At 38.1% G+C, this 26,383-nt stretch overlaps 1 long non-coding RNA gene across 1 annotated transcript; it reads right to left on the bottom strand.

Annotated features, from left to right (window-relative positions):
• Positions 1–1,237: 1,237 nt before the first annotated feature.
• On the bottom strand, positions 1,238–26,383 carry LOC124243100 (uncharacterized). Its single transcript, XR_006889603.1, has 3 exons — positions 26,292–26,383; positions 25,934–26,081; positions 1,238–1,502 (listed from the first exon to the last, which is right to left on the bottom strand). It is a non-coding gene; the product is annotated as an uncharacterized LOC124243100 (long non-coding RNA).

The following is a 26,383-nucleotide window of genomic DNA, read 5'->3' as shown; positions in this document are numbered from 1 at the left end:
AATTGATTGTTGAATTGAAATACAATTGATATTCAACATAATGATCATGAGTCAAGATTACATATAAGAAATCTAATAGACTGAACTAATCTTTAGATTATTTTTACCAAAACTTTGGCACCAGAAAAATAATTATTTTTCCTTTGTACTATGTAGGAAATAGGAGAGATGTTTGAGCAGAATGTCCAACAAAGTTGAATAATCAGTCAAATTTTATTTTTAAGCTGTTTTCCTAAACTGTAATAGCTTACTTTAAGTGCTTGGTTCTTTGAAATCTGTTTATAAATGACATTGAAGTCTTAGGTATGCACTTGAACATTAATTATCTCTAATTACCTGGTGTGTCCTTGCCAGCACCAGGAGGCAGAACCAATATTATTTTTCTTTTTTGAGGGTGAAGAAGTTCACAGAGGTCACCTGACTGGTCAGGGCTTCTTGGACATTGAGATGTTTCAAACAGGTACGTGGAATCTTCACTCACTGAACACAGTAAGGACCCTGTTTGCAGCAAACGTTTTCATTGTTGTTTATTCACTCCATGTTATTGTCCAAAAGAGTCATGTGATTCTGACAAAATTTGGTTCTCTAAAGAAGGCTATCAAGAGATACTCAAAGCTTTTATTAACCAACTGAAACAAAATTGTCACTGAGAACTAGATTATAAATCTTTTGAGGGCAAAGACCATTTCATTTTATCTGTCATATCCTCTTCATCTTAGACCACTGATGGACATAAAACAGATGTTCAATGCCCATATTGATTGCATAATTGACAGCAGTTTCCAAATGGGCTGATCTTTTCCAATTTTAAATGGATTTTATTGAAATGTACTGCCTGGGTAATAATTTATGTTACTGTATTGAGTAAGATTTATAATTCACATTTCTGCAGGTTAGTAAGTTTTTCGAAGTTGTTTAATAAAATGAACATGATGTGTACTCAGCCATAAAAATTAGAAAAGTCACTAAGAAACTTTATTTTGTTTATTATTTTATTTATCAGTTTATTTATTCTGCTTATTCTTTTTTTTTAAAGATTGGCACCTGAGCTAACAATGGTTGCCGATCTTCTTCTTTTTTTTTCTTTTCTCCTTCTTCCTCCCAAAGTACCTAGTTGTATATTGCAGTTGTAGGTCCTTCTTGTTGTGCTATGTGGGATGCCACCTCAGCATGGCCTGATGAAGAGTGCCACGTCCATGCCCAGGATCTGAACCAGTGAAACCCTGGGCCACTGAAGCTGAGCGTGTGAGCTTAACCACTCGGCCATGGGGCCAACCCCTTATTATGCCTATTCTGATGTTCCCGAATTATGTGAATCCCAATTATGCTTGTTTTTAGAAGCCTGGATTTTAGTTGGAAAAGGTGATCCTTCCCACTAGTAATTTACTCTACTCTTAATTTATACCAATATAAACTGCATTTGGAGCCTCTCCATCAGCAAACACAGCAAACGTCTTGCCAAAAGAACAGCCCGGAAACAAACAGGTTTGGGGCTCGCTGATCTGTAAATACAAAATTAAAGAATCAAGTTCTGATATTCTACTACTCATGTGATTTTTTAGCCTGTTGCACCACATTTAAATATTTATAGATTTGTCTATAAAATAGAAATACTACTTCCTGAATAGTTTCAAGACACAACCAAGAAAATCAATTTTAATACTAAAATATATGTATGTGTATAGATGTAATCAGGATTGATTACAAAGAAAACAATCAAGCATCAAATAGTATGTGGCACATTGTTAAGCACTATAAAGGAGGTTAAAATTGCAGCCTTACAAAGAAATGATTCTCCTTTAATTCTCCTCAAAATTAGGTAAAAAGCTTTCTTTATAAAATTTTAAACTATTGTAATCTTAAATATTTAATATCTAATAAAATAAATTTATATCATATCAAATAGACAAGAAGAGTCTTGCTAGCCATCTTAGCTTGGTAAACAAGCCTCCCAGAATTACTGAACAATCTAGCTGTTGTTAATCTTTCCAAATACACACAGCTGTTGTGTTTAAGAGTGACAAGTTACCATTATGGCCTAATTATTGATGCTTGCTCTAGACATATGCAAAATATTTACAATGGAATAAAAGAATCCACACAACCCAATTGCCTTGGTACAGATAAATTCTACAGCCCCCTTTTTTTTATTTTTATTTTTTATTTTAGGGGAAATGTGTTTGTCATATCATATGCTCAGCATCAAAGAAGTAAAAATTACAGTTCCCAAACCTTCTTTGTTTAAATGTGTTTGTAAATATTCTTTCTGTGTGAATTTCTAAACATCCCCCTAACTCCCCTACCTGCAACACACATATATATTTGAACAGATTTTGCCATTGCTAAATAAGTGGAAAGGAAATCTATGCAACTATGGCAGCATTAAATGTTTCAAAAATATTTAGAGTAACTGATATGGATCACAAAGTTTTCTTAGAGATTGGTTCTTCCAAGTTCTTTGATTGAGCTATCGTTCGGTGGACCTACTGAATCTGCTAGCATCATGTAGGATCTTCTTAACTCATTATTTGGTGTTTCAGGAAGGGTGTCATGGGTATTAAAATAGGCAAAAAATGTAAGCAGCCTTGAGCAGGAGTCAGCAATTGATCAAAGAGTATATCCAGAATTAGTATATTCTAGAATTAGAATCAGTTGACTCTGATCCTAGTTCTTGATTCATTAGATTTGACTCAAAAGGGTCATACGTTTTCTGGACTTTAAATTTATAACCTAAGGAATAGTAGGACTAATAGTTGTTCATCTCATATATCATAGGATAGTTATGATTCTCATTTTACTTTATTTTTTTATTTACTTTATTTTCCAAACTTTGAGTGAAATATTTTTATATGCTCAGAATTCTTAAGTGTTTACAAGTTGGCATACAATCTGTACATTACGTTTTTTCATAACATTGAATTTACTTCAGGCAGACATACTGAGCTATTTAGATTGAAGATATTTTGGGTGATTAAAATGGTTTGTATTTATCAGTGACCATGAGTTTCAACTTAGTTTCTCACCAGTTTTTAAACACATAAAGTGTGTGGTTTTTCTCCCTTTTTCTTCTTTAAATAGATTTTTTTTCCTCTGTACTTAGAGGATGTATAGGTTTGGAATTAGATTGACTTGACTTTGACTCTTCTTCATAGGATACTTTCAACCCATTGGGAACACTGTCAGCTCTACCTTCAGAATATGTCCAGAATCTCGCCACTTCTCTCTAGCTCCACTGCTACCATACTGGTCCAATCTTCCACCTGGGCAATTGTAACAACCTCCTAACTTGTCTACCCACATCCACTCTTGCCTCTTATAGTCTATTTTCCCACATCTGAGTGTTTCTTCTAAAGTATAAGACACATTATGTCCCTTTAATACTCAAAATCCTCCAATGACTACCCATTTCATTCATTCCAAACTTTATTGGCCTACAAATCTCTACATGAGCAGGGCTTCCTACTTTTCTAACTTCATTTCCTATTCTCTCCCTCACTTACTCCATTGCAACCCCCTTGGCCTCCTTGATATTCCTCAAACACACCAAGGAACATTCTTTTGCATGTGCTGGTCTCTTTGCCTTCTGAATGCTATTCCCCCAGATATTTTCATAGCATTCTGTTTCACTTCCTCCAGGTCTTGGCTCAGATGTGTCCTTATCAAGGAAGACTTTTTTGACCATCTTCTAAAATAGCAACATATCACCTTCTTGCTCTTTTTCGCTTTTCTCTGTAACACTTATTCCCAATGAATATATTATATATATATTTATTTATTAGTTTATAATCTGATTTCCCCCATTATAATATAAGCTCCATAAGGCCAAGGATCATATGATAATTTCAGTAGATACAGACAAGGCATTTGACAGAATTCAATAGCCATTTATGATGAAAGTCTCTGCAAATAAAATAGAAAGGAGCATCCTCAATCTCCTAAAGGGCACCATAATGAAAAACCTACAGTTAATAAAATACTTAATATTGAAACACTGAGTATTTCCCCATGCAAAGGCCAGGAATGATGCAAAGATATCTGCTTTCATCACATCTGTTTAACAGTGTACTGGAGGCCTAGCCACTGCAATAAGACAAGAAAAAAAGGGAAAAAGCAAGATTGCCAAGATTTACTTGTAAACAATGTGATTGTATAAATAGAAAATTATAAGTAACCCACAAATAAACTACTGTGACAAATAAATGAATTTAGCAAAGTTATAGAATACAAGGTCAGTATAAAAAATCAATTGTATTTCTACATACTAGCCACGATCCACTGGAAATGAAATTAAAGAAAAAATTACATTCACAACAGCATTGGAAATCATGAAATACTTAGGGATAAATTTAACAAAATATTTGTAATACCTGTATGTTAAAAATTTCAAGATGCTAACAAGAGAAGTTTAAAAAGACTTAAATAAATGGACAGATATATTTGACTCATAGATTGGTAGACTCAATCTTGTTAAGATGGAAATTCTCCCCATATTGATTCAATGCAATCTCAATCAACAGCTCAGCAGGCTTTCTTTAGACATCGACAAGTCAATTTTTAAATGTACATGAGATTTCAAATGACCTAGAAAACATTTTTGTAGAAGAAACACAAATTTGGAAGGCTTCTACTGACTGATTTCAAGATTTATTATAAAGTTAGGGTAATTCAGACAGTCTGTTATTGGAATCATTGCATACATACAGATCAATATAATCAACAATAAATTTTTAAAAAGGGCCCAAATATTTACTGTCAATTGATTATCAGCAAAACTTGTCTTTTAATCAAATGCTACTAGAAATGAAATTCAACACTTATATTGCAAACAAAAATTAACTGCATGTTGATCGGAGACCTAAATATAAGAGCTGAAACCATAAAACTTCTGGAAGAAAGCTTAAATGTTCACTGCAACCTTGGGACAAGCTGTGATTTCTTAGGGCATAAAATACACAAATCACAAAACAGTGAAAATGATAAATTAGACCTTCTCAAAATTAAAAGCTTTTGCTCTCTGAAAGACACCATTAAAAAAATGAAAAGGCGAGAGGTGGGACCAAGATGGCAGAGTGAGTGGTTTCTTTGTCTCTCCCCCTTCGAATCTACAACTAATTGGACATTCACTGATTAACAAAGGATATCCAGATAGCATCTCAAGATGCCTGAGAGACTTGTGCTGCTATACATCGGAAGGTGGACGGACTTCCCCCAGGGAGGAGGTGGAAATAGGTGAAAACTCTCCATCAGGACAGGTTAGCAAAAATTAAATAAAACATTAAAGATAAACGGAATGGAAACACCAAGAATAAATATAACCTAGTCATTTTAACCAGAAACTCACAACACAAAAAGGAAGAGAGAAAAAAATCTGACAATAACAACCTAGAAGGGGAAGAGAAAAGGGATGGAATGTTTTAATTTAAGGAAATAAGAGGCTATCAGAAAAAGGAATACCTCATTTACGAGATGTGTTATACAAACCACCTGGTAACCACTAAACAAATAACAAGAATAAAGACACAAATTACAAATAAGAAGAAAGCCAATACAGAAATTTACCTACTTGAATTAGGAATCCAAAAATCATGGGACGAGAAACAAAGGAAATGCAAAAGAACCAGAAAACGAGTGATAAAAAGGCAGCAGTAGGCCCCCACGTTTCAATAATCACTCTAAATGTAAATAGATTGAACTCTTCAATCAAAAGACACAGAGTGGCAGGATGGATCAAAGAACAAGATCCAACAATATGCTGCCTCCAGGAAACACACCTCAGCCCCAAAGACAAACACAGACTCAGAGTGAAGGGATGGAAGACAATACTCAAACTTAATAATGAACAAAAGAAAGCAGGTGTTGCCATACTTATATCAGACAAAGTAGACTTCAAAGCAAAACAGATAAAGAAAGACAAAGAGGGGCAGTATATAATGATAAAAGGGACGCTCCACCAAGATGACATAACACTTATAAATATATACTCACCCAACACAGGAGCACCAAAATTTGTTAAGAAACTATTAACAAAACTAAAAGGAGACACCAACAATAATACAATAATAGTAGGGGACCTCAACACCCCATTAACACCAATGGACAGATCATCCAGACAGAAAATTAACAAGGAAATTATAGAATTAAATGAAAGATTATATCAGATGGACCTAATAGATATATATAGAACACTTCATCCAAAAACAGCAGATTACACATTCTTCTCAAGCTCACATGGAACATTCTCAAGGATAGGCCATATCTTGGGAAACAAAGCAAGCATCAATAAGTTCAAGAGGGTTGAAATAATATCAAGCATCTTTTTGGATCATAATGCTATGAAACTAGAAATCAACTACAAGAATAAAGCTGGGAAAGGGGCAAAAATGTGGAGATTAAACAACATGCTACTGAACAAACAATGGATTATTGAAGAAATTAAAGAAGAAATCAAATATTATCTGGAGACAAATGAAAATGAAAACACACCATACCAACTTATTTGGGACGCAGCAAAGGCAGTCCTAAGAGGGAAATTCATTGCAATACAGGCTCACCTCAATAAGCAAGAAAAATCTTACATAGACAACCTCAAACGACACCTAACGGAATTAGAAAAAGAAGAACAAATGAAGCCCAAAGTCAGCAGACGGAGGGAAATAATAAAAATTAGAGCAGAAATAAATGATATTGAAACAAAAAAGACAGTAGAAAGGATTAATGAAACAAAGAGTGGATTCTTTGAAAAAATTAACAAAATCGACAAACCCTTAGCCAGACTCACTAAGAAAAAAAGAGAGAAGTCTCAAATAAATAAAATTAGAAACGAGAGAGGAGAAATCACAACAGATACCGAAGAAATACAAAGGATCATAAGAGAATACTATGAAAAACTATATGCCAACAAACTGAACAACCTAGAAGAAATGGATAAATTCCTAGACTCATACAACCTACCCAAACTGAATCAGGAACAGATAGAGAATCTGAATAGACCAATCACAAGTAAAGAAATAGAAACAGCAATCAAAAACCTCCCCAAAAGTAAGAGTCCAGGACCAGACAGTTTCTCTGGAGAATTCTACCAAACATTCACAGAAGATTTAATACCTATCCTTCTCAAACTATTCCAGAAAATAGAGGAAGATGGAGCACTCCCTAATACATTCTATGAAGCCAACATAACCCTGATCCCCAAACCAGACAAGGACAACACAAAGAAGGAAAACTATAGGCCAATACCACTGATGAACATAGATGCAAAAATCCTCAAGAAAATTTTGGCAAACCGAATACAGCAATACATCAAAAAGATTATACACCATGATCAAGTGGGATTTATACCAGGGACACAGGGATGGTTCAACATCTGCAAGTCAATCAATGTGATTCACTACATTAACAAAATGAGAAACAAAAACCACATGATCATCTCAACAGATGCAGAGAAAGCATTCGACAAGATCCAACATCCATTTATGATAAAAACTCTCAATAAAATAGGTGTAGAAGAAAAGTACCTCAACATAATAAAGGCCATATATGACAAACCCACAGCCAACATCATACTCAACGGACAAAAACTGAAACCCATCCATCTCAGAACAGGAACAAGACAAGGGTGCCCACTTTCACCACTCTTTTTCAACATAGTACTGGAGGTTTTGGCCAGAGCAATTCGGCAGGAAAAAGAAATGAAAGGAATCCAAATAGGCACTGAAGAAGTAAAACTCTCGCTGTTTGCAGACGACATGATCTTATATATAGAAAACCCCAAAGAATCCATAGAAAAACTATTAGAAACAATCAACAGCTACAGCAAAGTTGCAGGGTATAAAATCAACATACATAAATCAGTAGCATTTCTATATGCTAACAATGAACTAACAGAAAAAGATCTCAAGAACTCAATCCCATTCACGATTACAAGAAAAAGAATAAAATACCTTGGGATAAATTGAACCAAGGAAGTGAAAGATCTATACAACGAACTACAAGACTTTCTCAAAAGAAATCAATGACAACATAAAGAGATGGAAAGCCATTCCATGCACATGGATTGGAAGAATAAACATAGTTAAAATGTCCACACTACCTAAAGCAATCTACAGATTCAACGCTATCCCAATCAGAATCCCAATGACATTCTTTACAGAAATTGAACAAAGAACCCTAAAATTCATATGGGGCAACAAAAGACCCCGGATTGCTAAAGCAATCCTGAGAAAGAAGACCAAAGCTGGAGGCATCACAATCCCTGACTTCAAAACATACTACAAAGCTACAGTAATCAAAACAGCATAGTACTGGTATAAAAACAGATGCACAGATCAATGGATCAGAATTGAAAGCCCAGAAATAAAACCACACATCTATGGACAGCTAATCTTTGACAAAGGAGCTGAGGGCCTATAATGGAGGAAAGAAAGTCTCTCCAACAAATGGTGCTGGGAAAACTGGACAGCCACATGGAAAAGAATGAAAGTCAACCATTCTTTTTCACCATTTACTAAAATAAACTCAAAATGGATCAAAGACCTAAAGATTAGGCCTGAAACAATAAGTCTTCTAGGAGAGAATATCGGCAGTACACTCTTTGACATCAGCTTCAAAAGAATCTTTTTGGACACCATAACCCCTCAGATGAGGGAAACAATAGAAAGAATAAACAAATGGGACTTCATCAGACTAAAGAGCTTCTTCAAGGCAAGGGAAAACAGGATTGAAACAAAAAAAACAGCCCACTAATTGGGAAAAAATATTCGCAAGTTATTTATCTGACAAAGGGTTAATCTCCATAATCTATAAAGAACTCACACAACTCAACAATAAAAAATCAAACAATCCAGTTACAAAATGGGCAGGGGACATGAACAGACATTTCTCCAAAGAAGATATACAGATGGCCAATAGACACATGAAAAGATGCTCATCATCACTAATCATCAGGGAAATGCAAATCAAAACTACACCAAGATATCACCTTACACCTGTTAGAATGGCAAAAATATCCAAAACCAAGAGTGACAAATTGGAGAGGCTGTGGAGAAAAAGGAACCCTCATACACTGTTGGTGGGAATGCAAACTGGTGCAGCCACTATGGAAAACAGTATGGAGATTCCTCCAAAAGTTAAAAATAGAAATACCTTATGACCCAGCCATCCCACTACTGGGTATCTATCCTAAGAACCTGAAATCAGCAATTCCAAAAGTCCCATGCACCCCTATGTTCATTGCAGCATTATTCACAATAGCCAAGACATGGAACCAACCTAAGTGCCCAGCAACTGATGATTGGATAAAGAAGATGTGGTATATATATACAATGGAATACTACTCAGCCATAAAAAAGGACAAAGTCATCCCATTCACAACAACACGGATAGACCTTGACGGTATTATGTTGAGTGAAATAAGCCAGACAGAGAAAGACAAACTCTGTATGACTCCACTCATAGGTGGTAGTTAACATATGGGCAAAGAGAACTGATCGGTGGTTGCCAAGGAAAAGGGGGGGTGGGGGGAGGGCACTAGGGGTGAAGTGGTGTACCTACAACATGACTAATAATGATGTACAACTGTAATTTCACCAGGTTGTTAACTATCATAATCTTAATTTAAAAAAATGAAATGGCAAGGCAAAAGGTGGGAGAAAATATTTGTAACAGATACCTCTGATAAAGGATTGGTATTCCAAACATATAAAGAATTTTTACAACTCAGTAAGAAGATAACAACCCAAAACAATATTGGCAAAAGATTTGAAGAGACATTTTACAAAAGAAGCTGTCCAAAGCCTCAATAAGCACATGACAAATTGTTTGATGCCCTTAGTCTTTAGACAACTGGAAATTAAAATCACAATGATATACCTCTACAATCCCACTAGAATGACTAAAATTATTTTTAAAAGCTGGCAAAGCCAAGTGTTGAGGATTTAGAGCTATCTAAATGGTCACATATTCTAGTAGGAATTTAAATGATGCAGTCATTCTGGAAAACAACTTATAGTTTCTTAAAAGTTTAAATATATACTTAATCATATAACCCAGCCACTTACTCTTAGATATTTACCCAGGAGAAATGAATATGACACAAAGACGTACAAATCCATAGCAGCTTTACTCATAACAGCCCCCAAATGGATACAATCCAAGCATCCATCAACATTCAAATGGATAAACAAATGTAGTATATCCATAAAATGGAATACTTCTCAGGGGGAAAAAAGAAAGAATGAGTTACAGAAGTATGCAACAACATTGATGAATCTCAAAAAGTTTATGCTAAGTAAAAAAGCCAGACCTAAAAGAATACACATTGTTTACAGGAAGTTCTGGAAAAAACAGAACTATTCTATGATGATAGAAAGCAGATCAATTGCCTGAGCTTGGGGGTGGAGGAAGGATTGACTGAAAAGGGCATTAGGAAGGCTTTGGGGTGGGGGTGAAGGATGCTCTATGTCCCGTAGTGATGGTTTACTCAAGTATACACATTTTTCAAGATACACTTAGAATGGGTGCATTATATTGTATGTAAACTATAACTCATTGTAGGATTTATTTTTAAAAAGGTGGTTTCACAAGATAACAAATATAATCCAAAGCTAAAAACAGTATTTTTAATTGTATATCTTTGAGCAAGTGGGGCTCTGAAGGCACATCATTGAACTATCTGATGGTTCTTCTTCAAACCCAATTCCACTGCATGTTATCAGGATGCTGGTAAAAGCATCTGATAAAAGGTGAAGTCACTGTGAAATCAAAACTCCACGACTCCTGTTATGCTCATGAGCTGGTACAGAAGCTCTGGCCCTCATGAACCTAAAAAATATGTTCTGGAGATGCAATCATCACAAAAAATAAAACTCAAAGGCTGTGAAGGTGGTGAAAAGGGGATGGTGCTAATACCAACCTGGCTCCTTTGCTGGGAACTCTCATTATCTTGTTCTGTATTTATCCAGTGCTGTATTTAGAAAAGATTAAATCAAAACTGTGAAATTAAAACACGATGAGTGACAGCTGTGAGAGACAACAGCTGTGGCATTAGATTTTCATCATGTCAGGCCTGAGATCTGTATTTCAGGTCACTTTTTTCCATTGGCACTGATCCCGAAGGACAAGAATTGTCTTTCTATTGGCTATTTTCTAACCCATCTGTTGCCTCTATGGGGTGAAAGATTAACAGGGTTTCAATGGGAAGTGAGCCATTTCAGAGGTGTGGGTTGAATAGGGTCTTTGAAGAGCATATACCTTCAGAAGTTTAAGGAAAATAGTATCTGGTGTTATCAGCAACAATAATCATATATGTCATAGTCCCATTCAAGGTAAAAAAAAAAAGAAAAGCCTTTCAAATCACAACACACCCTTCAAAGTTACACCCACAGTTGAAGAGCTGAACAAACACCTATTTTTTTTAGTTATATGAAAAATATATTTTTTGAAATAGTAATACCTAATATATAGTCAAATAAATCTAAAGTAACTAAAGATGTCAAGGCATAAAGGGAATTTACCTTATTTTTCCCTTTTTGATAAATGCATAATTTCATAGTCATGAAACTATCCTTTTCTACAAAATAAAGTTATTGATAAATGATTAAATATTAATATTTGGATAAACTAAGTGTGGTACATCCATACAGTAGAATATTGTCAGCAATGAAAAGGAACTAATGATAATGCAAGAAAATGGATGAATTTTAAATGCATTATGCTGAATAAAAGAAGCCAAATTCAAAAGGCTACTTCCTGCCTGATAACATCCGGCATTCTGGAAGATGCAAAACTCTATATAGAGGAGACAATCAGTCATTGCTAGGGCTGGGGGGAGGGTAGGATCTGACTTCAAATGGGTATGGGGGAGTGATGAAATTGTTCTGTGTTTTGATTGTGGTGATTATATGACTGTATGCGTTTGACAAAACTCACAGAACTGTGCACTAAAGAGGCTAAAAAATACTGTATATAAGTTATAAAATTTGACAAAAGAAAAAAAATCATTATTTTCATAGAACTATTTCCAAGGCAAACATGTTTTAATGTGAAGGAGCTATTAATGGTAGTCACAGGTATTGCAGATCTAAAAATCCTCGTTAGAGTCTAAAAGTGTAAAATGAGTCATCAGGTTGTTCTATTAATAGAAACTGAACTGTGTGAACAGCAATATTCTAGTAAGGATACAAGCCTTGTGAAGAACTGTAGATACTATTGTGGGATTTTTTTGCATTTGTGTTCAGATGTAATAAATATAAGAAGTCTATCTGAAGTTTATTCTTTTACATTTGAGAAATTAAGACACTTGATTGAAAGGAAACCAGGAATTTTCTACCAGCAGGTTACTCACATTTAGTTTTGGAATGCTTTATGCATGTCTTTTAATTACCTTTATAAACTGTTAAAAGTGGATAAATTGTTTAGCTTGTGCATATAATACTAGTTCTCCAGCCTGAAAATGTATTTACACATCTACTTATTCATCATTCTTTTGTAATCTTTCATCATTCTTATTAGTAATCTTTCTACATAGGGAGCACTTTGGTAATATTTTGTGAGGGTGGCATTTAGTACAATATCTAGAAGAAAAAAATTAAGAAGGAAGTAAAACCTACTCCTTCTTATCACTTTCCTATTTATGGTAATGGCATTATCACTCTTGGAGTCACTCAAGCTTCAAACCTGGGAGATATTTTTGATTCCTTCCTCTTCTTTCTCCCTATACCAGTCATTTGCCACGTCATGAGGTTCCTCCCTCTGCTTTGTCTTATAAAGTTACCTCTTCCCCAAGTCACTAGCAAAGTTTTGGTGATGCCCAAAACTGGATGTATGCATGAGCCAGGGAAAGTATTTTAACAAAAATACAGACATTTAGGCCTATCCCAGAGGTGATGAATCAGGATCCCTAGGCAGAGCACAGGAATCGGCACTTTTTGAGAGCTCCCTAGGAAAATGCAGAAGGCTGCCTATTTGGAGAGCCTCCTTTCTCAAGGACTGAGAGATGTAACAAAGGCTAATAGTGATAAGTGGGACCAAAACATGCAGATAAATTGAAAGTTCCACAGAGAACAGTGACCCATGTTCCCCCTTTCCCTACTTCTAGCCCCCTAGTTCAAAACATCTGACAACCAGGCATTTGCCCCAATCCAAAAAAAGGAAGGATATCATCTAGAACCATTGAAAACACTGTCTGGGGGAAATTATGGCAGCTAGTAGCACACTGGGTTGTTGATGCCCTAAAATAAAATCATTCTGGAATTTGAGGACCAAGGAGTTTATGTATCCTAAATTGATGCCTTTCTGGTGCCTCTTTCTAAATATAAAAACACAACCAAGGGTCCCTAGACATTTGAAGAAAACCTGCAAAATGAAAGAAATGCATCAATAGAAAACCAGGCATAAAGAAACATAAATAATTCTGGGGACAAAGAATTAAAAAAAAAAGCTCTAATAAGTTTATCAAAGAAATTCAAGCAGATAAGGTATTATAATAAAAGAACAATCAGACGCTTACTAAGAATCCTGGGAAACTAAAAATATAATTGCCAAAATGAAAATATAAATGGAAGGATTAGAAGATAAAATTAAGGAAATTCCTCAAAATATAAAGTGAAGGATCAAGAAAACATTGGAAGAAAAGCTATAAAGAAAATAGAGAGTTGACTGAGAGATCCAAGATCCAATTAATAGCAGTTCCAGAAGGAGAGTTCAGAGAAAATGTAGAAAGGAAATATTTAAAAAGCCAAAGGGAGCCATGAATCTTCAGATTGAAAATATCTGCTAAATTATAAGTGGAATAAATTTTAAAATGCCTGTAACTAGAAATAAAAAAGCTACGAATAAAGAGAAGATTCGAAGGTTGGAGAGGAGAAAATAAAGGATTGAGATGCAGGCTTTCATCTGATTTCTCATCCTCAATAGTGTTTAAAAGACAATGGAGCAGGGGCTGCTCCCGTGGCCGAGTGGTTAAGTTCGCGTGCTCCGCTGCATGTGACCCAGTGTTTCGTTGGTTCAAATCCTGGCGTGGACATGGCACTGCTCATCAAACCACGCTGAGGCAGCATCCTACATGCCACAACTAGAAGGACCCACAACGAAGAATATACAACTATGTACCAGGGGGCTTTGGGAGACAAAAGGAAAAAAAAAAAGACAACAGAGCAGGGGCTGGCCCCATGGCCAAGTGGTTAAGTTCGGGTGCTCTGCTGCAGGTGGCCCAGTGTTTCGTTGGTTCAAATCCTGGCATGGACATGGCACTGCTCATCAAGCCACGCTGAGGCAGTGTCCCACACGCCACAACTAGAAGGACCCAGGGGGCTTTGGAGAGAAAAAGGAAAAAAAAAAAGACAATGGAGCAATGCTCTCAAAGTTTTTGAAGGAAAAGGATGTGCAACCAAGAGTTCTATACCCAGTTTATTATCAATTAAATGCAAAGGCAGAATAAAAACATTTTCAGATATGCAAGAATTAGTACATTTATTTCCCAGGCACTCTGTCTTTAAAAGATACTTGAGAGTGAAGGGAATAAGTTAGGAACAAAGAAGAGATCTGGAAAACACTGCTCTAACCTAGTATTGCCAACACACAAGAGTCACAGAGTAATAGCCATGCAACAGGCCTAGAGAGCATTCAATTCAGAGGCTGAAGGGGTGCTCCAGGCTGGAGGTCCCCCAGAGAAAGAAGCTTCCATAGACCAGGTAGTATGTTTGACAATTTTGGAAGAAATTAAGGGAGATAATGCAAAAAAAAAAAAAAAAGACAACAGAAAACAGGAAAAACAATACACTGTAGAAAAGGACACTATTTTCTCTGCTATGAGGAATAGTCATATAGTCAGTAATGCAAATGTTGTTCAATAATTTTTTGTTTCAGTGTCAAACCTAGAGACAAACCCTAGAATGGTTAGACATGTAAATGTTATCAATCCCAATAAGGTAAAAGAAAACATACAGATGACACAATTTAACAGGTACAAAGAGAAAAGAGAGGTGAAGAGAAAGATGAGGACCATTACTCTCTTCTAACAAAATAGATATTCATATTGTCCGTCATTGATTTAAAAAAACAATCTTTTGAGGCTCAAATATTATAAAGTCATAGGTGGTGTGAGAGAGCTAAATGCTCACCTATCATAAGTAAGAAATCAATGGATAATGTAGTTTCGGGCACATAATACGCTCTCGATAAATGTCATGTCTTTATCTTGATCAAAAACCATTAAAGAATTACATTTAAGTACAAAGTCCTCACCATGATATTCATGATTCACTATAATTTCAAAACAGCTACTCTTTGGGCTTACTCTCCCTATATTCTCCCTACTCCAGCCAAATGAAACCATATCCACCACACAACCATGGGCACAAGCATATGAAGGGAGTGAGATTGGTGAGAGTGAAGACTAAAGATTTTGACAAACTGATATCCCTTGACCCAGTTAAATTTCATCACTAGAATCCAAAAGACACACATTTAGTCGGCCTATATGAAAGCTTTAGGCTAATCTTTGCCTACAAAGAAAAGATCACATTTGGCCTGGCATAATGGAGACTCAGTTTCTATTTTGCCAATTAGCCCCTTGGTAAAACAGCTGTAATTAGAAACTTTGGAGTACTTTTCTCTAATCTGCCTAACATTGCAAATATCATGAAAACCACAATGAGAAATTGGAAGCAACATAAAGATGACTACTGGTGTGTACAAGGAACATAATAAGAGTGATTCTTTCTTTTGCACCCCTTTGCAATTTGGATGATTCAGAAGGGAAGAATGACTCTGCTTGAAATACAGGGCAATAATGGTAGCTGGAAAAATCAGTGGAGGCAAGCTGAAAAGAGTTTTGATATATTTCAAGACTACATATTTTATTCATCATGAGCGCAGACTATTTCAGGTCACCCTAGTAGGGTGGCTGAAGCAATGTGTTCTCCTCATCAATACTTCCCCAATAGTTAGGTTTCTTTTACTGTAAGCGACAGAAACTAACTGAGGTTAACTCTTGGCCCCCTAAAAATATAATTAACCATAAATTATAATAAAAAATAATCTAAAAATAAAACATTGAAATTTTAAATTTTTTAAAGAAAAAAATTAATAATATTTGGAAAGATCTGGTTAGCTCTTAAAACAAAAGGGGAAGAGTTAAACAATTGGGACTTGGGAGGACAGCAACTAGGATTACTCTCGTGTTCTTGATGGTAAAAGAAAGAAACCAAACACCTCGCTGGTGCCTTTGAGCACTATCACTGACATGACTCAGCTTCAACCGCTTTCTGCATTTTTGAGACTCACCCAGATTTAGATGCACAGGACAGAAAGGAGAGTCATCAGTTCCCCCCGGGGGAGGAAGGGAAACACTGTGGTTGACAGCCCTACACAGAGATCTCGGGGAGGATGACGAGAGCTTTCTCAATGGAAAGAGGGAGAATGAACACTGGGCAAACAAAAACAGATGGCCACCACAAACCATCAAGAGCTTTGAAAGAGACGGTGCTATCTCGGAGCTGCCTCTCTGGTCCTCTGGTCCTGCAGTTGTAAGCATTCCCTTCACTTTCTTGCCCTGATCTTGAGATATTTTTAGGTTGCCTGTCAACGTGGTTATAATTTTAGCTATAATTATTTTTCTCCTTTATTTTAAGGCTTAATTTTTATGGTCAAACTAACTTTTGTGGTAGAATTTTCTCTTATCCTGTACCATCGATAGATTAAAATATGAGACTTTGTACATTTGTCCAATAGTATTTCATAGTTTTATTATCATAACTAATAACCTCTGAGTTCTTACTATAAACTCAGCATCATGTTTTGAGGGTTGCAAAGAAAGTTGCTCTTGAAAAGAATTCATTATCTAGCTGAGAGAATACAAGACAAAAAGTATGAAATAATAGCCAACGGGAAAGAATGATATATAATTATTTTATAAAATGTGATCAGGGTATTTTAAAAGAATGCTTATTTTTAATGGTATTTTTCACATAATGCATTTTCACTTATTGAAAATAGAATCTCCAAATCTCCCTGTATCAGGTTGAATTGTGATCCCCAGAGAGAGATGTTGAAGTCCTAACCCTGGTATTTGTGAGGGTGATCTTATTTGGAAACACTGTGGAGTCTTTGTAGATGCAATCAATTGAACATGAATTTATTAAGGCGGGACCTAATCCATTATGACTGGTGTTCTGATAAGAGATGTAAAGACAGAGACACACAGGAAGAATGCCATGTGATGACGAAAACAAAGATTGGAATGATACAGCTACAAGCCAAGGAACGCCAAGGACCCATGGCCACCACTGGAAGCCAGGAAGAGGCAAGGAAGGATTCTACCCAGAGTCTCAAGGGGAGCATGGCCCTGCTGATTTTGGACTCCAAACCCCCAGAACCATAGAAGAATAAATTTCCATTGTTTTAAGCTGCTCAGTTTGTGGTACTTTGTGATGGCAGCCCTCGGAAATGAATACACGTCCACCTCCTGTTTCTTCTCCTTTCCTCCACCAGCCTCAGACTGTAACTCTCACCAATACTACAAGACAGCACTTCCCAAATTTTAATACACATACAAATCATTTGAGGATCTCGATAAACTGTTGATTCGGATTCAGTAGTTCTGGATGAGGCCTGAGAGTCTGCATTTCTTAGAAGTTCCCGAGTGATGTCCACGCTGCTGGCCCAAAAACCACACTTGGAGAAGCAAGGCTATATATAAGAGAGTCAGCAAGGAAATGTTGCTGTCAGGTGTGTGTCACGTCTATGCTTTTTGCCACAATGCTAACAGAGATGAAGTGGAAAGACTTACATGGTGAGATGAAAAAAAATTAGTAAACCAATAAAATATCTAAGGGAAAAAAATAAGGAAAATTTCAAAATAGACTCCCAGGTTATTCTCTAGAACAATACATGCCAACAACCCTGGAGTCAATGAAGTTTCTATTGTGTTTGGGAATAGTGGCCGTTTGTAAAGGTACAGAGACTAACTTTCTGAGCTTTTCAAACGGCCTGTTCTTGGGCTTCACCGTCGGCAACAGAGTTTCTTTAGGCCTGGGGTCTGGTCCAGGAATTAGTGTTTTAAGGCTCTGGGTAATTCTGATGCAAAGTCAGGTTTGGGAAACACGGGTATGAAATAAGAAAATTTACAGGTACTTCATTTTATTTTATATCCAAATTTTTAATTAAAAAGAAAAAATCTGTCTATTGTAATACACAGTTAAAGGAAACACAATATTATATATAAACCAATTTTAGAAATATGATTGCCTGGCAAAGGAACTTCAAAATCAATTTCAGAACAAAATATTCTCAGTTTTAAGAATTTCTCTCTAGAGTCTTTACAGGATAATGTCTCACAGCCTCATCCTCTGGCTAGTAGTTTTCAAACCTAAGTGTGCACAGGAATCTCTGACAGGCTGCTTAATAAGATCAATTTCCAGGCCCCACCCCAGGACATTCTGAGGCCATAGTTAGGAGTGGGGTCTAAGAATCTGCATTTTTGCCAAATATCCCCGGCACTCTCCGTGCAGGTCGTCCATGGGCTACAGGTACAGAAATCCTGCCTTACTGTCGCTCTTCATATTGAACCCTGGAGAAGAAGAAATGAGCACCACCACTCACGAATACAGATTTTAACCATCTAAATCTATCCCAGGACCTTTCAAAGAGTAGTGACGGACTGCAAATGAGCATAGCATCTAATCAGCAACTGAGACGGCAGATAAGAACGTCTCTATAAAGTGTTCCCTGGATTTTACAGTAAGTCATTCAAGGACCCGCACAGGATGCCAAGTTCCAACCTGATTTGCGTCACCGCAATTGTGGCTTTGTGCCAAGGCTAGTTATCAAACATATTGAAAAGATAACCTCACAAAATGTGGGACGAAAATAAGACCGCGAGCTTGGTACGACAGAAGCAAAACGCGAGTGGAGGTCATCTCTAAGTCACTGCGGAAGGACGATGTCAGAGATTTGTTCCAAGTTTTTGATGAAAGAATTTGATTAGTGGACTATGGAGCTCTTAAAGTCAAAGAAAACGAAGCCAGGCAATTCCGGGCTTGGTCGCGATTCAAAAGCTGTAAAAGCTGCCCTGCTGTGTTTAAAGCGATGGGACCGGTCTGGCGCGCAGGCCAAGGCTCGGGGAGCAGCGAGGACTCGCGGCGGGGAAATCCACTGGCAGCGCGCGCGGTGACTCAGCGCTGAGTCATGCCGGGCGCTACGTGCCGGCCCGGCGCCCGCCCGCCGCGCAGTCAGCTGAGCTCGGCTGCTTCCTGGAAGACCCTCCCCCGGCCCGGAGGGCGGGTCGCCACCTCGAGCCGCCCGGGGCCTCCGCGGTCACACACTGGCCTGCACGCACGGCCTCCTCGCCCCAGCCTGCGGACATGCAGGACCCAGCGTCCAGGGCAAGAGTCACATGTGACAGTTGGTTCCAGAGCTTCGGCGGATGCTTCCGCCCCATGTGTTTCCTCAAAACTGAGATTCCAGTTGCTCTGGCCGCTTTCGTGTTTGTTAGGTTTTTAATTTCTTTCTTTTTTTTTTTCTTTTTCCTGGCAGGGGAGTAACACGCTGATCTTTTTATAGTTTCCAATATTTTAAACGAAGTCCAGGAAGAATGCATTAATAAAACATGTGTTGAAAATGACGCATCAAATGGTCACACTGCTTTGGGGTCTAAGATTATTATAAGGTGGCTACAGTTGTAGCTTTGAATGCTGGGACTTTGGGGAAAAAGACAAACTAACCCTGTTCCGATTTGCCTTTTGTTAGTAAAAAGCAAACAAACAAATCTTTGCTATTTTGTTTAATCACCTTTTCTAATAACTAAATTATTCCGAAGACTGAAGACAGATTGGATAATAATTTGATGTGGGGTTACCAAGGAACAAGCAGGAGAGCCCTGTCTGTGTGTGTCCCAGCTGGTTCTCCTGAGGTACAAATGATACTTTGTTGGTCTTACAAAATATTAATGGCAATGATTACATCTATGGTGAAACTCTGTAGCGGGTATTATGCCTTTAAGTGAGCTAGTCAGTGAGCTAGTGCTGGAACAGGTGGGTATTTATTATTTCGGGGCAGTTTGAAGCTGATTCTCAAGACGCAGTCCGACTGGGTCTTTAGAAGTTGTCGTGCCAGCTGTTCCCAATTGTTCTCCTTCTTTGGGAGAGTTACATCCTCCTTCTCCCTGTGTGCGTGTGAGATGATGCAAAACATGAGAGTGGTTCTTGTATTGTGACAGCTTTTCTTGCAGGGAAGGAGACTGAAGTAATTAAAGGTCAAACTGACTCACCAAGGTTACAGGGAAGCATAACTACCCAATTTCTTAAAGGAGGGAAAAACTACCAATCAAATAAAATAAGGAAACATGAAAATGTGAGACATGGTGAGAGCCCAAAATAGCAAAATGAGTAGTACAGACCAGACATGGAATCTAATAAACGATGCGTACCCAGAAATAGACTTATGTGCTACCCTTTAAAAAAGGCCACGTCAGCTTATTCTAGTATAAAATAATTAAAAATTTAACTAATTTAACACCATTTGATGTTTAAAAAAAAAACTGTGCTTGGTTTGGATGCATTATTGTTAACCTGTCCATACTGATACTGCCTTGGCACTTACAGAGTCAGTTAAACTTCAGTTTGAAACCCAAGTTGACTTGCTGACAGTGTAAGCTTGGGCTGGTGACTGAGCTTCACTGAGCCTCAGTTTCCTCCTCTGTGAAGCAAAGATTAGAATCACTGTTTCATGGGCATTTAGGCAGCATTAAAAGAGAAGATGCCTATAAAAGCTGGAGCACAAAGCCAGGCACGTGAAAAAAAAACCCCTCAGTAAACGAAAGCTTGTATCTTCTTGTCATTATTATTGAACTTGATTAAACTATTGATGAGGTCACAAAGACGTATTTTTGTCAAGATCCCAGAACTAATAAAAGCTCTGGGAATATACATCACAAACACATTGGTTCAGTGACCTTGGGCAAGATTCCTAACTTCTGGTCCTCCGTTTCTCATTTAAAAAATGAAAGAGTTTATACCTTGTCATCCCAAAAGTTCTTTCAAGATTCCTTTTTTTAAAACCATGATTTAGTGACTATTGTTATGAGCCACATACTGAATTAAGTTCTATAGACGTTCTTTTATTTAATTCTTGTAAAAACAACTTTGTGAGGTGAGGTAGTGTTATTTCTATTTTCACAGATAAGGAAACTAAGAAGCAGGCACTTTAAGTAACTTGCCCAAGGGTACTCAGCTGTTAAGCACCAGAATGGAATTGGATTGGAATCCAGGCCTAACTGTGAAACCCGAGATCTTAATCATGATGCTATTCTGCCTCATTTCTACACTCTTCATTTTTATAGAGGCTGTGGCTGAGAAAAGTTAGATGTTTTACCCAGAACTTCACATCTAGGAAGTGGTAGAGGTAGGCCTGGATTCCAAGACTAGCTCTCCTTCCCTTATAACATGCTTCAGGTATCTGTTTTATCAAAGAATATTCAGAATGCAGTTATTTTAGCCTATGTCAATGAGTTTATTAATGCTGAATATAATTTAACAATGAATATAGTCGATTGTGTTTGTTGAATAAATAAATGAGTTTATCTTCTAGTTTAGAAAAGTTTTCCAAAGTGCTTCAATGTTTTTCCAATTCTAAACAAGTCAGTGAAAGGCAAGTGCCTGATAAAGATTCTGGTAACGTAATTGTGGGAACTGGGGTGTGAGGGCTAGCAGTCACTGTAATATATGAAGCATCCTTTGAAGGCAGTTTATTGAGAAAAGTAGACTAATATAAAGTATATTCCCTCTTAATCAGATCAATAAGGAATAAAGACACAGTTCACATCATGTCTATGTGCAAGGAAGAATAAACCTGGCTCCCTACCCTGAGTTCAAAAGATGCTTTAAATTGTCCCAGAACCCACTTTTCCTCAGGAAAGGAGAATCTGATGGTATAGTCCGTGAAATAGATAAAGAAATAGCCATGGATCCCCACCTGCAGGAGTTTGTAATCAGCTTTAGGAAGCAAAGTCAAGAGAGGAATTCTAGGGCCTGACAGGACTGTCCTTGACTATGTTCTATCCCTTGAATGAGTCCCATGAAATGACCTTGCTGGATGCTCTGTGAAGCCAGGCTGGCCTGGACCCCACTGGGCCTTCGTAGGCTGTCTTCTCTCTCAGATCTGAAGTCAGTGAAGGCAGTGTTGAGGTGAGGAAGGCCTTCCCGAGAGCCGCCTGTGGGGAAAAAAACAGTATCCAAGGGAGGGAGCTATACTAGAAGGATGATGCTGCTGATGATCTAATCACTTGTCCCAAACTAACATATTCCTAGGTCTGCTCTGGGACTTTGCACAGCCAGCCCAAAGCTAAAGCTGGCGTTCGTCCCGGTAGACCAGGCTTCTTTTAAGTCTCCGCAGCAATTCCACGGACCCTGAGGAAATTTCAGCAATAGGGAGAAAACAGACTCTTTCCCATGGCTTCAAATGTCAGAGCTGCCTTTAGATTAAAAATGATCATTTGCAACTGTGTATGTGTTTATTCCTCAAGTGTACGCAATGTATGTTTTCATAAGTGTGACTGAAGGATGATTCACCAATATTTTTAGATGAGTCCTGAAGAATACAGGAGTTTCTGGGTACTCTAATAGCATATGTATATGCCAAGGAACATATATTCTTATTAATAATTGTGAGAAAACACAGTTCTCCTTGTTAAAGGACTTGCCAAATGTTGATCTATATACAGCTTTTCTACAATATAATCAGAAGAAGTAAAAGATCTGTGTGTGAGGGCAGACCTAATTCAGCTGATATCTGGCCACCTGCATTTGCCCTCTGGTCTAGCCAAAACTTCGACTCTAAACTGCACACTTTGTAAGAGAAAACCTTCTTTCTAATGGAAAAGGTTGCTTTTCTCAGGATCTAGGAGAGTGACTCAGGAACCCAAATGAATTATATGTCTATCTTGAATAAAATCTAGAGGGCCACAGTGAAAACGCTGTTATCCACACTTTATAATAACATAGGGAATGCCAGTAGTAAACAATAAACAAACTGATTCACCATATGAAAAAAATGAGTGCTGGTTCATGATAATCACAACATTTGCATAGTGCTTTAGCCTTCAACAGTGCAATCTTTAGCTTTACATAATACCCCTTTGAGGCAAACTGGCACAATATCATCATCCCCCTTTTGTAGATAAGTTGACTGAGTCAACAGATTAGATGCTTTATTTGAGGCCACCCAGAGATCAAGCAAAGACTTTATTATGCCTCTACTGCCAAATAGAGTATGGACTCGCAGCTCCTGCGGCTGTGTTGTCCTTGCGTGGGACGGGATTTCTGCAGGCTTTGCACTTTGATAGCATTAGGGGGTGGAACTGAGATGGCCCACCCACCCTTGAATAAGAGGTGTAGGATGCTTAAGCCAGAGGTGTGGCGAGGCGTCTTGAATGCTTTGTCTAGTGAAATCTCTCCTTGCTGTAGATAGTGCCACCACATCAAAAATGTTGAAATATAATAAATACCCGGTTACTGCATGGGGCAACACATTAATAAAACCACTACACGAGCAAACGTCCTAAAGAGGCTTCGGGATGCCCTGCATGGTGCTCTTCAGTGAGTGCTTGGGTGAGGCTCAAGGGCTCCGTGCCTCTGATGAGTTTGGCAAAGAAGAAACCAAATGTGACCCTTTGGGCCACCCACCTGACTTCCCCCTGAGTGATGGGGGTGGAGCTGGGGAACAGGCTTCCTTCATTCAAGATTTAGATTTCTATCTTGGCTCAAAAGAAATTTTATCTCAGTTTTCCTCAAATCTAGGAGCAAACTCTCAAAATTAAACAAACAAACAAACATGAATAAACATGTAAAGGAGGGTACACCTGAAATATTGTCACTAAAGACCTGTGAGCGAATGTCCTCTAAGCCTCTAGGCATTTACAATACTGGTTTCTGGATGTGCCAGGCTATGTGAACAACAGGTAATTAAATCCTGACAATCAAAAAGTCAGACTCACAGTCAAAATGAGCAAATACACAATGATGATTATTATTATCATGATCGTGAAAAACAAGATGATTGTGGCTTTACCATGTGCCAGATCTTAGGGTACCCTCTGTATCTCATTTAATCTTCGCTACAAGACACTATTATTCCTAGTTTACAGAAGCAGAATCTTGGATCTAGAATTTGCCCAAAGTCATCCAGCTATTAAGTGGATGAGACAAGATTCAAGCCCAGGTCTGTTTGCCTTCAGGGTCTATGATATTATGAAAAAAGACACCAACACAAATACTCATTTAGTCAGGCATGTATGTGTGTGTGCATACATAATGGACATGAAAATTCCAAACACAGACTCAGGTATGTTAGCACGTGGCTTTGTTTCTCTATTACTGATCTTAGCCTAGCTCAAAAGCCTTAATTCCACTGCCAGTGGAAAACTGCATTTTGCTATTTCAAAACCCATTTTCTTTTGAGTAATTCTCTCTTAACGCAGGATTGCTATTTCTCTGTCTTCTCCCATCCACTTTTCTGGGGATAAGTTAGCTAAGGGAGAGGGAGAGTGGGGCATATATATCATACTGACATCAGGTGGGGATGGGGCCCTTGATCTTCCATCATCCTCTAACTGCTGGTCTTGGTTGAAGTAGAGCGCAAGCTGCTTGGCCCCACTGGCTTCTGCTGCTGATGCTCACTGGCATGTACTGTAGATGCCATGCCTAGGCATTCTGTAGCCTCCTCATCCTACTTCAGCTCCTTGGAGGCCCCTGGCTACTCTCAGACACCCAGGTGCCCCTCTTGAGAGCTGTGGCATCGGATGGGTACTCTCCTGCCCAGTGTGGGGTGAGGCTCCCCTTGGTTCTGCCCACCTCCCTCATCTACTCTGTTGCCTTTTTTTTTCAAAGATTGGCACCTGAGCTAACATCTGTTGCCAATCTGTTTTCTTTTTCTTCTTCTCCCCAAAGCCCCCCAGTACATAGTTATATATTCTAGTTGTGCTATGTGGGACACCACCTCAGCATGGCCTGATGAGCAGTGCCATGTCCGCGCCCAGGATCTGAACTGATGAAACCCTGGGCAGCTAAAGCGGAGCGCAAGAACTTAACCACTCGGCCACTGGCCGGCCTCTCTGTTGCCTTGCCAGTGGTAGGAAGACTAGCTGTATTTTACGCGCTCAATGGCTTATGAAAGAAACTCTAGTGCTCTGGCTCCTTCAGGCTCTAAGTCCTGTGGAGCTTAAAGCACCCTTTCTTCTCTTGTCACTGTTGGCTTTCAAGATGATTCTATCTACTTTAGCCTTCAGAAAAGCTATCAAGTGCTTTACCTTACTTCTTTAATCTGGATCTTCCCTCCTTCTGAGGCAATGTTTTCCCCTAACCTACTGCTTGATGTGCGCAAACAAAGGAAATCTAAGAAAAAAAAAAAAACCCTCAGACATTATCCCCAAATAGTAACTCATAATGTTTCTGTACAGAGAGGGATATGTGTGTTCATGAGTGTGAATAGTAATTTTTGCAACTTTCTCCTATAAGAACAGTGTCTTAACCTCAAATTTCCCTATAAATATGTGTTTTAGTCACTTTTCAAAATATATTCAGGATATATTACCTGTTAATGAAATGGAACTAACGTGTAAGGGGATGCTAGACTTTCATGCTTTGCAATTACACTTCCTTGGCAGGAAAGCAATTAAAATGTGTGAAAAGCATTATATCTGTGTGTGTGAACCACTAATCAAGCTGGCATTTTGCACCTTCATCATAATTGCCTTTTGTGTTAAAAGCAGTGCAAAAGTGAACCAGAAAATTTTAGCCACTCGGAAATTTCATTCCAATTTCATTGCATTCAGATAGTTGACATTTTCAGCTGAATCATGTATCACAAATTCATCCCCAGGTTCCCGCGTGCTGCTTAAAATCAATCTGATGCCGGACTGTGCTAGGCCCTTTAACACAAGTACCTGAGTCTCGGCTGCATGATTTGTATTTGAAAACCAGATGTTCTTTGTATCGTTGGCCATGCCTCTGCTGCTTGGCTGGGTCCTGGATGCCACGCCAGAAAGCTCTCCTCTGTCATGAGATCACACGAAGCCCGCTCATGGGGCAAGCCTGACAGAGAGAGGAAGAAGGCAAATGGCAACTACACCCTCTCCAACTGCCATCTGCATACCATATTTTAGCAGATAAAGAGAACAATGAGAGCCCATTTGTGTTAAAACAAAACAAAACCCAAAAAGCACAAACTCATAGAAATACCTACATCCATATACATTTGCATGTGTTTAGAGAAAGTTTCAGAAAAATACACCAAAATCTTACCAGTAATCACCTTCAGAGAATAGGAGTGCAGAAGGTCAGCAAAGTGGACTTCTACGATCAACTTATACAACCCTGTGATGTTCTGATTTTTC

This window comes from Equus quagga, chromosome 7, assembly GCF_021613505.1.
Source record: "Equus quagga isolate Etosha38 chromosome 7, UCLA_HA_Equagga_1.0, whole genome shotgun sequence".
Lineage (NCBI taxonomy): Eukaryota > Metazoa > Chordata > Mammalia > Perissodactyla > Equidae > Equus > Equus quagga.
The sequence above is the reverse complement of the archived record's forward strand: the minus strand, read 5'-3'. Positions and strand labels throughout refer to the sequence as shown.